Source organism: Amblyomma maculatum, chromosome 3, assembly GCF_055883805.1.
Source record: "Amblyomma maculatum isolate TAMU_Amacu chromosome 3, ASM5588380v1, whole genome shotgun sequence".
NCBI classification, from domain to species: Eukaryota; Metazoa; Arthropoda; class Arachnida; order Ixodida; family Ixodidae; genus Amblyomma; species Amblyomma maculatum.
The window spans coordinates 20463808-20481483 of NC_139346.1; the positions used below are offsets into that span (position 1 = coordinate 20463808).

General features: G+C 45.6%; 1 long non-coding RNA gene across 1 annotated transcript; it reads left to right on the plus strand.

The window, feature by feature from the left end:
* Window positions 1–4271: 4271 nt before the first annotated feature.
* Window positions 4272–13983, plus strand: LOC146194316 (uncharacterized). Its single transcript, XR_014705866.1, has 3 exons — window positions 4272–4520; window positions 4965–5029; window positions 13201–13983. It is a non-coding gene; the product is annotated as an uncharacterized LOC146194316 (long non-coding RNA).
* The last annotated feature ends 3693 nt before the right edge of the window (window positions 13984–17676 follow it).

Genomic DNA, 17676 nt, shown 5'->3' on the forward strand with positions numbered 1-17676 from the left:
ATAACTGCTTCATTATTTTTTTTCTGTTAGTTGCTTTTGTAGCCTTATCTTCATTGTTCTTTGTGAGCTTTAAATTGAGAATTTTAAGGAAGGGGCATACATTTTATGCCAATCACTTTCATCTCATTTGTGTGGAAGCACTTTCAAGGACACTTTTGTTTCATCATCACTTTTCAACATTTTGTACCATTGTGCTAGTACTGAGTTGTATAACTTTTTGCTCTCATAAGTGACAGCTGCACTAGTTTCACTTACACCTATCCTATTGTCACATTTGTTTTCTGCGTTATCTAGTATCCCTATGCTTTCCTATTATATCAGCTTCAGCAATCCTCTCTGCATTTAACCCTCAGAATGGTTTCCATATTTTGCACGTCTGCTATGTGTACAGCCTAAATTGAACACCACAATATATTCTTAAGATTGCATTCAAAAGATAACTTCCTGAAGGTACAATCCTATTGAACACAGTAGACGTCATACTATCCATAAGTGAGCCATTCTTTTTCATGATGTATTGAAGAATTTGTGAACAAAGCGATTTCATTTTATCTTGACCACATTCGTCTGTTGTTTCTGTGGTACAGCCTCTGCCACAGCTTCATCTATAACTTGGCTGTTGGCACCGTGGTCAAATGTCTTGCGAGCCAGCAGAGCCTAATGTAGCGTAGATGTTCAGCTATTGGCTTCTTGCTTTTTTTTTTGATGCAGCAACGTTAAAGCCTCTTTTCTGCACAAAATGTGACTTGTGAGGGGAAAATCTTGGGCACATTTCAGACAGGTGACATGGCCGAGTACTCAATGTGATGTCTCTGGCTTCACCTTTGAGATGAATGTGTGAGGTGATAAACCTTGCAGGATCTTTGGGTAATAAGACAGGCAACCCTTAGGCCATGGAAACGCATCCGTACAGCTTGGTTACAGTGGGCTTTATAGGTATCTAGACAAGTGGTCTTCCACATAATTGGATAACTTACAGGTATACGCTACTGATATGTATCATAGAATAAATACTAGGTGTTAGCAGTAGCAAAGTCGATTCACACGAATGAGAGTCTGCAGACAGGAGCCATAAAAGCAGTTGTGTCATAGCGGTAAATGCCGGGCTTGCGTGTCCCCACAATTGTTTTTAGAGCATGAAGTTTTCAAGTGCTGTGCTGGTTTGCCTGATAGCCGTCACATTGAGTGACTTGCTGAAATAATGCTTAAGGCTTGTCTTCCTGAGACAAACATTTCTGCTTTTTGGTAGAATGCATAAAGGGAGCATTCTAGGTGTGGCAGGTATTTATGCACAGGTAAAATCATTCTTACACACACTATAACTACCTTTGCCCTGTCCATATCAGAATCAGGGAATACTTTCTCTGTCGCAGCTGCCGACTACCATTTAAATGACAAGTTCCATAATCTTTGATACTGGTAATACTGCGGAACGCATAGCATCCCTTGACTGTAGTTGCAGCCTAGTGGTTTGAGCATTTGGGGATCAATCCTCAGTGGTGTTGGGTACTCTTTGGTAATACAGTGGGCGCTTGCTTTGCTGGTGCTGGGGTTATCTTGGGCCAAACACTTGGAGAATGGGTTTTTGACCCTATCTTGTGTTCCCTTGCTTTGTATAACTAATTTCTCTTCTTTGGTCTCCAAGGTCGTGCCACCTTTCAGATATGGCGATGAGCTGTACAAGTACAATATTGTAATTACTTGAATGTGTGACAGCCTTTCATTTTTTAGGCTGTGTATTGTAGAGTGTGGAGTGCTGTAAATAAATTTTGTATTGTTTTGTATATTGCAATTTTCAGTTTTCTTATAAGCAAGGCTTCATGTCAGGTGCATGTAAAAAAAATGCCAAAAAGTACCGAAAGCAAATGATACACCAATTGTTAGTCAACGACGAGCTGTTTAAAGCTACAGGGAATGTGTTGCGTGAGTAGCAGGTCTCTTAAAGTGTGCATGTTTTGCCAAAATAAAGGACAGAAGCTATACTGCAACCTGTTGGAAAAACCATGCATACAAGACACATTAGCTGCAAATCATACGCTCATTTAAACAAGCCATCACGTTTAATTTTCCAATGATATGCAATGAGAATATCGAAAAAGTAAATTCCATGCTTTATTCCCATATTTATGCCCGTATTCAGGTGAGGTTCATTTGAGCATGTTTTTGAGTCAGAGTGTAGAGAGTGGATGTTAGACAGTTGCACGTTGGACATTATGCATTGCTGGAAGAGCACACGGTGGATGGCAAAGCCAATACAAATAATACAGTATTATCTCCTGGCATTAATGACCCTTTGCCAAAAAATCCAGAACACCACCCGATTGCATTGCTGTCTCTCCTAAAAATAATGTACTGCAGGCCACATCAGCCTTGCAATTCATGCCCCTTTTTGTCTAATATTGTCCCTGTGCATACTTCTGTTTTCCTTTTTTGTTGCTGTTACTTTTTACTTACGGTGTCCTTAAAGTCACGCTTGTTTTCCCCTTTGGCTCCCTTGCTTCACTCAGAGACAGGTCGGGCTTTGTGTAGCATGTGTATTGGTTAATGTGTGCATGAATGCTACATTCAATGACAATTGCTTCAAGAAAATGGTTTCCATACTGCATCTAGCTCATTGTAATTAGGCATCATATATATCATATTCACTCTTCATGTCTGTTCCTTCACTTCCTGAGCGTCAAATAGTATATGTGAAGGCATTTCTCTAGCCGACCTCATTACCCTTCTCTCCTCTGAGGAATCTTTGCTGCACTGAAAGAAAGTGCCGGATGATATTGGAAGTGCAAAACTGGTTAACAGTAGCAAAGGAACTAGGCTGTACCTGACAAATTTTGTTTCTCTTGTGACATTGTGGTGTGATGTGCACCTGCATCAGACGAGCAGTGTTGCTACTTTTTATAAAATGTTTTTATGCAACATGCTCAGAAACCAAGCAGAATAATACCGACAGTTTTTTTTTTTTTTTTTTTTTAATTTTAACGAGGTAAATACATCTGCCACAACACAGTGACACTCTGAAATGTGCATACAGCGTGCTATGTCTAATTCAGGGCACATTAAATGCCATTAGCGTTAAAGCTAACCTGCTGCTGCCAGTGGGCATCTGGATACACTTTTTATTGCATTTTAATTGCTGCCAGAAAATCTTATCTGCTTATTTTTGCGGCTGCGTGAAAACGTCCCCACCGCGATGGCTCAGTAATGATTATAGACGCTCGGCTCTCTGACCCTCAATATGTGCGGAGCCCAGCTACGATGATCGCATTTCGATGGAATTAACACGCTAAAGGTGGTCCGATGTCAGCGCATGCTAAGATCGCCAGATATATGGCCTAATCGAGCTGTCCACTATGCGTGTTTTCACTACGCCGCTCCACCGGGCCGATATCCGCACGCTACGCCACAGAAGCCGACACGTATACCCGGCCGTAGCAGACTTGCTAACATCATGGAAACGGTTGGCTGCCGCAGGCAGTTTCCAACGGCAGTGATACCCTGAGAAGGCCAGCGTTGTTGTCGGACAGGTGTGTCTCTTCTCTAGTGGCAACTGCAGCCCGAAAATCTGTTGGGCGCTTCCAATTCTCAGTAGATCGCGAACAAATTCTTTAATCCTGATACTCGCCGATTTCTCTGCGCGACTAAGTCCATAAATGAAACTTACGCACAGCTAACCACATGCACTACGCATCTCAAGTAAGGCATCGCTCACACTTGACGACCGGCTGTTTGTGGGGTTTGCGTCGAGTACCGCCGTTCGCTCAGCCTAGCTGCTGCTGGACGTCCGACAGCGTGTGTACTATGATTCACTGCGGTCGCAACGACCGTAACTAAGAGTACAGTACAGCCGCAATGTATACGTAAGTATCTCACTATCTCCTCAGCCTTACCCTGCAGCGTAAACACGGTTCGCACCGACCCTTCAGCTTCTCGGCATCGCAGCGTTGGCATTTTTGTAATCGGCGCCAAGTAGCAGACGACGGCGTTAATTTTTTGTAACTTTTTTCCCGGTTTTCTAAATTTCGTCATCAATTTCTGTGTACACGCGTTTTAGCACCGCCCCAATTTTCACGTCACGGGTACGTCACAACATGGCCGAAAAGGCGAATGTCGAGGATCGGGCCCCCGGTTGCACCAACCTGAACTTGCAGAGAGCCGGCTCCGTGAACTGCGCATGCGCGCCCAGGACCAAAGTGGAAAGGAGGATATGTTGTTCTTCTGGACGGATGTGACGTCAAATAGCTTTTAGTGCTTGTTTTTTTCTAGAAGTAAGCCTCAAACCCAGATGCTCACTGAGCCGCTCAAAGTATGGCCCAAACAAGGAACGCTGGCGCGCTTTTCAGACAACGAGCATTTGCGCTTTGCGAGCCCTAGGCACCCTAGGTTGTCTTTCATGCGTCGGTCTGCTGCAGTTTGCGGGCCATCATCCCGGTAGATGCAAACTCGGTGAAATGCGGATTCAGTTCGTGGATTATAGCCTTAAATTCAGGGGCGCAGCCCTCGGTGCAGTCCTACTGACTGCGGTGAGTCGTACATACATGCCCGCGAACTCTAAGTAAAGCATTTGTAGTCTTTCTGCCATCGCCTTCCTTGCAGCTTCTTTAACGAGTTTTTGCACGGCAGCGCAAGCATGCGTTATCCTCAATTATTGACGTGGCGTAATCGCGCTATCGCGCGACAGTCTCCGGGCGAAGGCGTGAGGAGACGACGAGACTGCTTAATGGCGTCCACGATCTCGTTTCATTGCGCTTGGAACAACTTCCATTCCTGCTGCTGTGCACCGATCGGTCGCCGGTTGCTGTTGTCTTCCGGATGCACTGGAGTATTGGGACATATGAGGCGACTAAAAGATAACGCAAAACTATTTCTGAGTTCGCTTATATTTGTTTGGGCAGTATAAGACATTTTTGCGTGCGCCAGCGTGAACGCGCTGGTTTATAATCGGGGTTTTATTGCCTTCCTCGCAGCTTCAACCGATGGAGCGGCTCGGCCCATAGAAAATGTCGGGCTTCTTTCGGAAAACTGTTGGAAGGTAAGTGGCACTCATCTGTACAGACCATACGTGGTAGTGCTGCAATACACGAGTAATATCTGCGGACTGCTAAAAGGGGGGTTGCTGGCCAGCTGAGAGAGTTTAAACGTAAGTAGGCCCTGTGCGGACTGAGCCTCGAAGTGCAACAAGCCTACTGCACAGCATGAAATGGCTACAAAAGTATGGTTATATACATGACCGAATTCATGTGCTTATTTGCTCAGACCTTTCACTGTCAAGTACTCACTTATTTCGGTGTATACAGCAATGATGGTGACTTCATTACTCCTCAACCAGCATAAGTTCATGCCTGTGACAATATCTGTCCTTTTACTGCCGAAATAACTGCATTGGTGGAACTCACTGAGCTTGTTTATATAGATTTAACACTTTGGATGCATGTTGCTACTGCAGAGTTCCCTAATATATATCATCATCATCATCATCAGCCTGATTATACCCACTGCAGGGCGAAGGCCTCTCCCATATCTCTCCACTTAACCCGGTTCTGTGCTAGCTGCATCCACTTGACCCCTGCGAACTTCTTAATCTCATCCGCCCACCTAACTTTCTGCCGCCCCCTGCTACGCTTTCCTTCCCTTGGAATCCAGTTTGTTACCCTCAGCGACCATCGGTTATCCTCTCTTCGCACTACATGTCCTGCCCATGTCCATTTCTTCTTCTTAATTTCCACTAGAATGTCGTTAACTTGAGTTATTTCTCTGACCCACTCTGCACGCTTTCTATCTCTTAATGTTACCCCTACCATTTTTCGTTCCATAGCCCTCTGGGTTGTCCTCAACTTAAGTAGAACTCTCTTGGTTAGCCTCCACGTTTCAGCCCCATAGGTGAGTGCTGTTACGACCAAGCATCCGCAATTGCGCGCTCTATTGTTCGCCTGTGGGCATGGATAAGTTTTGTGAATATGTGGTGATGGTCCAATGGCTCTAAGTGAGCCTGTTTCCAGGAATCCTGTTTTGTAAGCATGTTTTGCTTTGTGGACAACCTGCAAATGCCAAATTGACCCTGTCAAGAGAAGGTCTGGAAAAACACAAAGAAACGTTCCCCTGCGGGAAATAGCAGGAAGTGCTTTCTTTCTTTTGTTCACCCTTCCAGTCGAGAAGTGCTATCCTCCAGTGATGAATGCCTCCTATCCAAAGGAGACAACAGAGTGACATGTCCGCTGACGTGCAGGACAAGAAAGGAGCATGACTCATACGGCCATTAAGTGATTTCCCGGGAATGCAGGAAAGATTTGCAATTGTCGAAAAGGGACCATGTTGGGAGCCCTATGCGGCGCCACGTGCACTCGGGTTTCTGAGAAGTAAAACCCCTTGTCAGAACCAGCCTGTGGTTTCTTTGCTGAAGAATAGAAATGTACCTCCTCTCCTCGCCGTTCCCAAGCTTTTCCCGCCAACAAGTGATCACGCCCAACGAATGAATGCCGGACCAGTCAGTGCTTCAGACCATCAGTGCAGTGATGTGTTCGATTGGATGCCGATACCTGAGGGGCGTGCCCTGGATTTGGTTGGTCAGCATCTTCAGAGAGGGGCTGGACATAGGGGGTTTTTAAGGACGCTGCAGAGCACGAAATGTCGCTCTGGGCCCTGGGTAAACGGCTCATCCAGCCGCTTCTCGCTATGAACTCTTAACGCTTGCCATTTTGCTGATGTACCCTTCTTCTTCATGTAAATATTCTTGTAAATACGTTTTCTCAAAGTGCCAGTAAACCTGCTTGTACATATTTTACCAACTTCGAAGATTCAGTCCTTCTTCAACCCGGAGTCTCTGCACGCTACCAAGTGAAGGCCGGGTCGCCATAGCCCCAGCGTCACGACAACTGGTGATCAGCGGTAGGATCTGAATCTACAAGCCCCAACACTGGTGACCAGCGTTGGGATCTGAATCTACAAGACACAACATCTGATGACTGGAGGTGGGATCTGGATCTACAAGCTACAACATCTGGTGATTCGAGGTGGATCAGGATCTACAAGCCACAACATCTGGTGATCGGAGGTGGCATCTCAAGCAACAAGCAGGAGCAACAATCGGCCAACAAGAGAGCAGCTCGGAACATCGATCGCATGTGTGGGTGAGTGCTTGGCTTTTCTTCTGATGTGGACCAGGTTCTAGAACAGGGTTAGATTTTAGAACTGGTAAAAAGTGTTGAAACGCCTTTAGGTTTGGTAGTTTGCACTGTTGTTTTGGAAGTAGCCGACACTCGGAGCGATCATGGACCTACAAAAGCTGCAGAAACCGGACCTGTTGCTATTGTGTGAGGAATTGGGAATTGATACAAGTGGTTTGGCACGAAAACCCTTGATTATAAAGGCAATCACTGATCTGGGAACCGATGATGAGGAGCTCAGTGAAGCATGGAACCTCATCGGGCAAAAAAAGGAACAGCTCAGACAGCAGAAAGAGCGGGAAAAAGAGGAAAGGGAGCGCGAACGTCAGAGGGAAAAAGAGGAAAGGGAGCGTGAACTTGAGAGGGAAAAAGAGGAAAGGGAGCATGAACGTGAGAAGCTTGAAAGAGAAGCAAAAAAGCTGGACCAAGAAATTGAGCTCCGGAAATTAGAACTAGAGTTGAGCAAGAGGTCGGGCGATTGTCCCCAGCTAGCGGTACCTCGTCTCAACAAGGAGGCAGATTTCAAGATGTCAAAGTACATGCAGCCATATGTGATATCAGGGGATATCGGTCTGTATCTGGCTAACTTTGAGCGAACCTGCGAAAAACTGTCCTTCCAGCGAGACACTTGGTCTCAGAGATTATTGACGGTTCTGCCCTGCGAGGCAGCGGAGGTTGTCGCGCGGCTAAGCAAGGAGGACGCGGACAACTACGAGAAGGTCAAAGCTTGCCTTCTGAGAAAGTATAGGCTTAGCGCCGAGGCGTTCAGACAACGTTTTCGGAACGCTACTAAGTCCAGGGACGAGAGTTACCCTGAATTCCTGTACAATTTAAGAGTAAATTTGGGCGAGTGGCTAAAGAGCACAGATTCCTACAGTGATAGGGACGCTGTAGTCGAGCGAATTCTTTTGGAGCAGTTTTATAACTGCCTCCCAGAAAAAGAAAGAAATTGGTTACAGGACCGAGGCGAAATTAAGTCGGCAACTGAAGCTGCCGAACTCATTGAGGAGTACGCTTCGCGCCGACAATTCAGCAACCCAGCAGTGGATAGGCCCCGCAATCCCAAGTTCAGTGTAAATAACCGTCAGAAAAGGCACTTTGCTAGATTTGCAAACGAAGAAAGGAAGGCTTCTTCAGGCAAACGCCCTAGAAAGGACAGCAGTGAGAAAAGTGGGGAAGTGACCAACGCGCAGAACACAAGGAATAAGCTTGAGGCTAGGAAGCCGCTCACATGCTTTAGGTGTAATGAGCAGGGTCACATTGCCGTCAACTGCCGGAAAGAAAAGATTGCTTTCTCGTATGTCAGGGACTGCGATGAAAATATGCAGCTTTTGGAACCCTACCTGCATGACCTAGTAGTCAACGGGAAGCCTTGCAAGGTACTGCGCGATTCGGCCGCAACGATGGATATTGTCCATCCGGCGTATGTGTCGCCTTCCGACTATACAGGACAGTGTGCATGGATCCGACAGGTAGTTGAGGAACAGAGTGTGTGCTTGCCGATCGCGAACGTGGTCATCGAGGGCCCTTTCGGCGAATTAATAACCGAGGCTGCCGTTTCAGGAAAGCTTCCTAAAAGCTATCCGTATTTGTTTTCCAACAAATCGGACATGCTACTGCGAAAGAGGGGCATCCTTTTCGGAGACAGAGTTGTGCAAGCCTTAACACGTTCAAAGGCGCGAAAACTAGCTACACTGCTCATTCCAGAAGAATCCACAGCGGAGGAAACGGCAGTTAAAACAGTGGTAGATGCGGAAGATAGCAGGTCAGAAAACTTTGAGAGCGAGGCATCTCAGATAAGTCAACTAGAAAGTGAGCTTGATAAGACACGGAATGAGGACGTTCTAGAGATTAACCTCTTGCCGCCGGTGTCTAGTAATCTCACGAGACTTCTAAGTGGAACCCGAGAGGACTTAGCTATGGAGCAAGCCAATGATCCCAAGAATAAGCCCGAAGTACAGTGGGAAGGACCTGCTAAAGTCGTTGCAGAGCTTTCTGACACTAACTACGCAGTGAAAATCCCCGATAGGCGTAAAGAAGTGCGCATTTATCATTGCAATCTTATGAAGCCTTATGTGCAGAGGGAAGCCGTGGTAAATCTAACGTTAAACCTTCCCGAGGAGATGGGGGACAACTTGATTTGCCTCAGCGGAAAGGGAAGCAACGCTCAGGAGCTTCTCAAAAAGACGGAGCAGAGAGGAGAACTAAAGAAATCCCAGCTGTCCGATCTGGGCGAAATAATAACAGAGTTTGAGGCCTGCTTCGTGGACAGGCCAGGCAGAACTGATTTGACTGAGCACGATATTGAGCTGACTTCAGACGTGCCAGTGCGATCAAGGTGCTACCGATTTTCTCCAAGGCAAAGAGAAATTCTGGATAGGGAAGTAACTCGCATGCTGGAATTAGGAGTAATAAAACCCTCGGAAAGCGATTATGCTTCGCCTATGATCTTAGTAGAAGCTCCAGGTAAAGACCCTAGGCCTGTGGTAGACTACCGAAAGCTAAATTCTCTCACCAGGGATCAAGTGTATCCTATTCCGAATATTGAGGAGAGAGTAGAACAGGTCAGTAGAGCGGCATATGTGACTACGCTGGACCTTACTCGAGGATACTGGCAAGTACCGCTCACTGAACGCGCCAGCAGATACGCGGCTTTCGTCACTCCGACGGGCAGCTACCAGCCAACAATGATGAGTTTCGGGCTCAAAAATGCTCCATTTTGTTTTTCCCGACTCATGGATAGGGTTTTAAAGGGGTGTGAAACATTCGCGGTGCCTTATTTAGACGACATTGCGGTTTTTTCCGACTCATGGGCGGACCATATGGTACATCTAAGAGCTGTACTGAGCCTTTTGCGTCAAGCTGGACTAACCGTAAAGGCCGAGAAATGTTGCCTGGCAAGGGCGACCGTGGACTACTTGGGTCACAATGTAGGTCAAGGTTTCAGGAAACCCAGCGAGATTAAGATTTCTGCGGTAGCAGACTACCCGCGGCCGAGCACGAAGACGGAAATTCGAGCATTCCTGGGTCTGACTGGGTACTACAATCACTACATCCCTAACTATTCAGCTTTGGCTAGCCCTCTGACCGACGCTCTCCGCAAGACAGAACCGACAAATGTAGTCTGGGACGAACAAAAGGAAGCCTCCTTCGTAAACCTGAAGGCTGTGCTGATTAGCCGTCCGGTATTGCGAGCTCCAGACTATGGCCGAGAATTCACGGTCCAGTGTGATGCCAGTGATCGAGGGTTAGGTGCTGTTCTCTGCCAGAGAGATGACGACGGTAATGAGCACCCCGTGCTCTACTTGAGCAGAAAACTGAGTACTAGAGAGAGGGCTTATTGCGCGTCAGAGAAAGAATGCGCTTGCATTGTATGGGCCGTTCAAAAATTGCAGTGCTATCTTGGAGGGGCCAAATTCACCGTAGAGACGGACCATTGTCCCCTGGCTTGGCTGCAAACTGCGACATCGAAGAACAGTCGCCTTCTTAGGTGGAGCTTGATTTTACAGCAGTACAATTTTGAAATAAGATACAAAAGGGGGAAGTTAAATGGGAATGCGGACGCGCTTAGCCGCTCTTTCTAAGCGGTCCGAGATGTTCCTCACCATGTATCCAAATTGATAATCAGGTTTTTTTTTTTTTTTTTTTTTTCGTGCGCTTGTATATGTGTGGCTATGTAAAGCAGCACGTTTGGTTTTCTAGGAATACGTGGGTCCTGAACGTCTTGAGAGTGGGCTTTTCTCGAACAACAATGGCAGTTTTCTTTTAACCTGGTCTCTTCAGACGGGAGCCGAGTGCTTGCTTCGACATGTGGTTGAGTTTCAGACAGCTCGAGCAATTTGGCCTACAACAATCAAGACAACGCGACAAGCAACAGCGAGCTTCAAGCGTTCACGTGCAGGCCATTAAGTCGTCTCTTCATGCAGCAGCTGGGACTGCTGCCCTCCGAGACTCTTCTGGCGGGGGAGGAGGCTGTTACGACCAAGCATCCGCAATTGCGCGCTCTATTGTTCGCCTGTGGGCATGGATAAGTTTTGTGAATATGTGGTGATGGTCCAATGGCTCTAAGTGAGCCTGTTTCCAGGAATCCTGTTTTGTAAGCATGTTTTGCTTTGTGGACAACCTGCAAATGCCAAATTGACCCTGTCAAGAGAAGGTCTGGAAAAACACAAAGAAACGTTCCCCTGCGGGAAATAGCAGGAAGTGCTTTCTTTCTTTTGTTCACCCTTCCAGTCGAGAAGTGCTATCCTCCAGTGATGAATGCCTCCTATCCAAAGGAGACGACAGAGTGACATGTCCGCTGACGTGCAGGACAAGAAAGGAGCATGACTCATACGGCCATTAAGTGATTTCCCGGGAATGCAGGAAAGATTTGCAATTGTCGAAAAGGGACCATGTTGGGAGCCCTATGCGGCGCCACGTGCACTCGGGTTTCTGAGAAGTAAAACCCCTTGTCAGAACCAGCCTGTGGTTTCTTTGCTGAAGAATAGAAATGTACCTCCTCTCCTCGCCGTTCCCAAGCTTTTCCCGCCAACAAGTGATCACGCCCAACGAATGAATGCCGGACCAGTCAGTGCTTCAGACCATCAGTGCAGTGATGTGTTCGATTGGATGCCGATACCTGAGGGGCGTGCCCTGGATTTGGTTGGTCAGCATCTTCAGAGAGGGGCTGGACATAGGGGGTTTTTAAGGACGCTGCAGAGCACGAAATGTCGCTCTAGGCCCTGGGTAAACGGCTCATCCAGCCGCTTCTCGCTATGAACTCTTAACGCTTGCCATTTTGCTGATGTACCCTTCTTCTTCATGTAAATATTCTTGTAAATACGTTTTCTCAAAGTGCCAGTAAACCTGCTTGTACATATTTTACCAACTTCGAAGATTCAGTCCTTCTTCAACCCGGAGTCTCTGCACGCTACCAAGTGAAGGCCGGGTCGCCATAGCCCCAGCGTCACGACAGTGCAGGCAAGATGCAACTGTTGTATACTTTCCTCTTGAGCGATACCGGTAAGCTGCTAGTCATAATCTGCGAGTGCGTGCCAAATGCGCTCCATCCCAATCTTATTCTTCTTGTTATTTCCTTTTCATGGTCCGGATCTGCGGTTACTACCTGTCCTAAGTAGATATATTCGCCTACTACTTCCAGTATTTCGCTACCTAATGTAAACTCCTGTTCCTTCCCGAGGCTGTTGAACATTACCTTAGTCTTTTGCATATTGATTTTCAAGCCTACCTTTCTACTTTTCCTGTCTAGGTCATCAATCATTATTTGCAGTTCATCTCCCGAGTTGCTTAGCAAGGCAATGTCATCAGCAAATCGCAGATTACTGAGGTATTCTCCATCTAGCCTTATCCCTAACTGCTCCCATTCCAAGTCTCTGAATACTTCCTCTAAACAAGCTGTGAATAGTACTGGGGAGATTGTGTCTCCTTGCCTAACACCTTTCTTTATGGGAATTTTGTTACTTCCTTTATGCAGAACTATGGTTGCTGTGCAGCCACTATATATATCTTCCAGCACTTTCACGTATGGCTCGTCTACCCCCTGATTTCGCATGCGTGCTAATATATATATATATATCTTTTGCCTGCTCCAACATAAATAGTTGGCAGTGCTTGGCTTCAAGCTGCTGCCAAGGCCATTGACAGCTTATTTGAAAAGAGAGCAATAATTAATCTGAGCTGGCATGTTTTGTGGGAGAATGAGGCACCATTGCGAGTACCTCGTAATCCTGTCAAAGAGCTTGGCAGTTGCTGCTATAAGCACTCTCCATTGCAGTTCCATGCAAGCCGCAGCATATTCCACACTTTCTGCACAAGTGATTTAACTTAGTCTCTTTGTTGCTATTTCAGTGCTTTGTAAGTGTGCTAAATATTTGTATTTGTGCTAGCATTGACAGCCAGTCTCGTTGCTACCTTTTTCCTTCTGCAGCAGGCACTCTCACTTGTTTTACTCGAACCAAATTCTATTGTGAGTGAGTTTGCTGAATTTATGCAAACTAAATGTAATTGCAGTATTACTCTCATTTATTTACATCTGCAGAGGCAACGAATTCTTGGTGGCGACGAACGAGTTCCCTCCGCCAGTTCGATTACACCGCCACCTCAGTTGTGCAGTGAGCTGCGACTGGTGTGACCAAATGGATACTCTCACTGCTTCCACAGGTTTAGAGCGTGCTCCCAGTTAAGTTTAAAACACCTTGCTTGCAATGTATTTAATCTTGTTGTGTAATATTGTCACCGTTGCTGATATGCTATTATTTGAAAATCATTCTGGGTGGTTTGGAACACATGATTTGCAAGGGGGGGAGGTGGGAAGCACAAATGTGTGACTGCAATTTTTTGCCAGTCTAGCTTCTAGCCTTGCGAATTAAAGTAACAGATTAATACCTGAACAGGCCTGAAATTTATTGGAGAGTTAGTCATATAGAAGAAAACTTGATCCGGTGTGGAGGTAACACAGCTGTGGTTCTCCGAGAAAATGTTATCCGTGTGTGATGGTGTCTAAAACATGGCATTGTCTTGGGTAACTTGGCATGGAATCGGCCACTTCTTGTACTCTCTTGACAGCATCTATTGTACTATGTGCTAGGTGATATGCCTTCAGGGATAAGAGTAGATGGAGAATACCTCAGTAATCTGCAATTTGCTGATGACATTGCCCTGAAGCAGTCAGGATGACGGGCAGTAATGTGAGCAGTTTGTACGTCATGCTGGTCATGGAGGAAGTAAAAAAGCCTTAGAAGCAATGTAAAGGGTTCCGGAAATCGGCTGGTATGGATCATCATCATCAGCCTGATTATACCCACTGCAGGGCAAAGGCCTCTCCCATACTTCTCCACTTAACCCGGTTCTGTGCTAGCTGCATCCACTTGACCCCTGCGAACTTCTTAATCTCATCCGCCCACCTAACTTTCTGCCGCCCCCTGCTACGCTTTCCTTCCCATGCATAGGCAACTGCAGATCTTTGAAGAGTGGTAGGGAGATTGTGCTAGAAAAACTGCTTGCTTTGTGTGTGTAGTGCCTCATGACCTCAAGCGTATAAAAATCTTGGAAGGATCCTAACAGTACCATAATCTATAAGAAAGGGGCTGTCAAGCACTTGCAAACTTAAACTGATCGGGTTACTGTCCATTGCCTACAAGATAATAGAATTGGGAAAATCTTGGACTTTCTATCAGCTGAAAGAGCAGCTGGCTTTCGTAAGGGCTGCCATGTTTTTTAATGTGTCTGCCCTGCCGCTGTTGTGTGCTGGATTGTAGCCTACATCCACATCGGATAGGAGGCTGTGCAAACAAACTGCTCTTTACAGAAGGGACATAATTTGAACTGCCCATATCATACAATGCAGCAGCAGTAGTGAAAAGTGCTCCACAAGGAGTGACTTATTGTAGAATGGTTGCTTTATTGCGGTAGCGTAAAAGGCGTCACCCTTGAGAAAAATCACAACCATGCCTTTGGCAGGTGACATGGCCATGCACTGATTGGTTGTCTGGTTCTGCGATGTCATGAGGCCACATGATATGGCCGAACTGGCTGGAGCTCATATTGTGGAAAAGCGCAAAAGAGACTAAGAATCGAGAAAAGAGAGGACGACGCTATCTGGAGCTGCTAACTCAGGCAGCTCCTTTGAGGCGAGAGGGTGAGGTGGAATAGAACCCTCCGAGACCCTTGGATCCAGTATCAGACGTGCTACTCCACATTCATACAGCTTGGTTAAAACAGAGCTTTATACCCATGTTGGGTGGTCTTAGGCACAATGTGGTAGATTATGGTTGTATGCTGACGATTATGTGTGAGATAATACCGGCACAAATTAAGGGATTAGGGCTTATACCTTTCAGGACCGCTTTAAGCCAATCGTTCATATATGAATGATGGTTCTCACACACTGGCAGACGTAAATTTTCGTGTTTGGAACATGTAGCCCCATTTAGGCAGATAGTATGACAAAAGTAATTATAGTAACTAGTTCACAGGGATGGAAAGGCACAGAATCTGTCACTTGTTTCTGTGGGCACCTGAACTGTGTCGTAAGAGAAGGGAGGAGGGAGTCAAAGTGGAAAGACAGAAATGGGTGCTGTAGTGGAGGTCTGTGGAGTAATTTTGACCACTTAGGGATCTTTAACGCGCGCTGACATCACATAGCACACGGGTGCCACTTCGTTTGCATCGAAAGCAGCCGCCAGCGGTCGGGTTCGGACATGGGTACTCCGGCACAGTAATCTAGCATCTTAACCACTGCACTACCGCAGTGGGGCTATTGTGACAACCATAGTTTCGTTTGTGTGCGGCTTGTTTATTTTTTTATTTTATTTTTTGTTCTTTCTGGCACAGTGTGACATTTAAAAAATTATTCGAAATAAAGAGGTCTTTGGCGCCATTCACACGATTCTGCTGATTCTACTATAGTTTTCTTTTTATGAGAGCAGTAGCGAAGTCTCTTGAAGACAATTTTACTAGCTCTCACTTCAGCTCAGATGATGAATCAGTCAAATGCCAGCCTCGAACTTCAGCTAGTGGCCAAGAAAAGCTTAGTTTCAATCTCTGATCACTCTTGGTCAGTTACACGTGCTCATTTTGTGTTCCCACTGTTCTGTTTCCATTCGCTGGGTTTCAGCAGCAATGAAAGCTTGGTACTACTTGATATGGCTTCTCCAGAACTTCAGGTGTGGAACTTCTTCAAGCAAATCGAGTGGAGTTTGAACACCGAGCTCCTATTGCAGATTTTCAAATTTGATGGCAAACTCTCCCACCTTGTGGAAAACATATCACCAAATAATCCAGTCATAAATCCTGAAAGGTTTGGAAATGCCAATGCTATAAACTGTAAAATGAGTAGAGGAAGGCCGAGCTTAAAAATGGGTGTTTTCAGCAACTTAGCTATATTTCTGAGAGAACAGCACACCTTCAAAATGAACTTCAGAACGTAAATTATTACTTCCTTGGCAGTTGGGCTTCGCTGCATTTTGTAGTGCGATGTGGAGAATAGGTACATGAGACTCTCAACAACTGCTGCAGGAAATCAAGAATGACCACTGCTTCCGAACAGCACTACGAAAAAAAGAAATCTGCCCATAGGTGCACCATATCTTTACTAGTAATAAAAGAGGCAGTGTAGCATATTTTAGTATTCTGAATTATTTTTCTTGCTGGCTTATTTTGATATTCATGCCCCCTTTTCTTTCACTTTTTGGATTTTTTCTGCAAATTTTGGAGAAAAAGGTTTTTATGTTATGTATAAAGCCAAAACAAAAACATGGGCATTTATTTAATTGAGGATCAAAATACCTGCATTTTAGTATTATCTAATAGCAAGATTGTGTAAATATTTTATTTAATAAACAAATTACATGGTGCTGAAGGAGTTGAGGCAAAAAAAAAAAAGACTTCTTCATTTTCAAGCTGTAGTTTAAGAAATGAGCATTTTTCTGCCTTTTGTATATCCTCAAGATTTTATTACAATTTCTTTTTATATTCATGTTTGACAATACTTTGTGAATATTTTACCCAGTGCTGAGAATTTATCTTATGTATTATGCTTATATTCACAATATTCACGTGTTTAGAGGGCATTTAAATAGCTGTATTTTAATTGGCTCATGTGCGTCATGTACAGAAGGTGTGATCAGAAATTGTCATCGAAAAACGTCCTTCATACTGGAACTTGCGTGTGAAGAGCTCTGGCAGGTGCGTGCTCTGTTGCCGCGTTGCAGAGAGGAGGAAAGGAGGCATCCTGGCTGTGCAAACCGCCGCGGAGAGGTGACAAAGAGGCTAATGGCAGCCCCATGCATACTCGGGCCACTTATGCGCTTATACACAGGACCTCGGAGGATGGGCGTGTGGTATTCGATCTGTCATTTGACGTGTGTAACTAGAAGGCTGCATTCCCTGCACCGTACCTATTAGTCACATATTCTAATTCTGGTGCCGGGTTGTGTTCGCCTTAGCGATCTTAGAGCTCTTAAGCACTTCCTACATTCTTTTTTTTTTTCTTTTTTTTTGTAGGTTGCAGCAAAGTTCTTTAAACACTTCATTTATAAAATAGCAAGGTGCATGTATGCGGTCAAGGATCCACAAGGGAAGCTGCAGACGGGAGCTGTTGACGCTACCATGCTATACTCTTAAAGACAGATCTCAAGTGTCTCCTAAATTTTTATAAAAAAACGAACATCCGCACAGTGTTTGCTGGAGATGCTTACAACCCTGCTGTCCTGTCCGAAGACAGGGGTACATGCATTACTGCCCGCCATATGCAAGGCCAGCCACAATTAAACATTCGTTACCAGAGTAACATGATTGCCTGGCTTTTTTGTGTGTTCACTTCCTTAGCATACTGTAGCATAGTCATAGTAGTGTGCACCTTTCCAATAAGTGGTCACGGGGTGTCACCATATTACCTGCTGGACTGCTTTGTGCATTTGGTGCTAGCACAGTGGAAGCAGAGCCGGTTTGCAGCAGTCCAGAGAGGAGGAGCGAACAATATGGTGGCACCGAGTAACACTTATTGGAAAGGTGT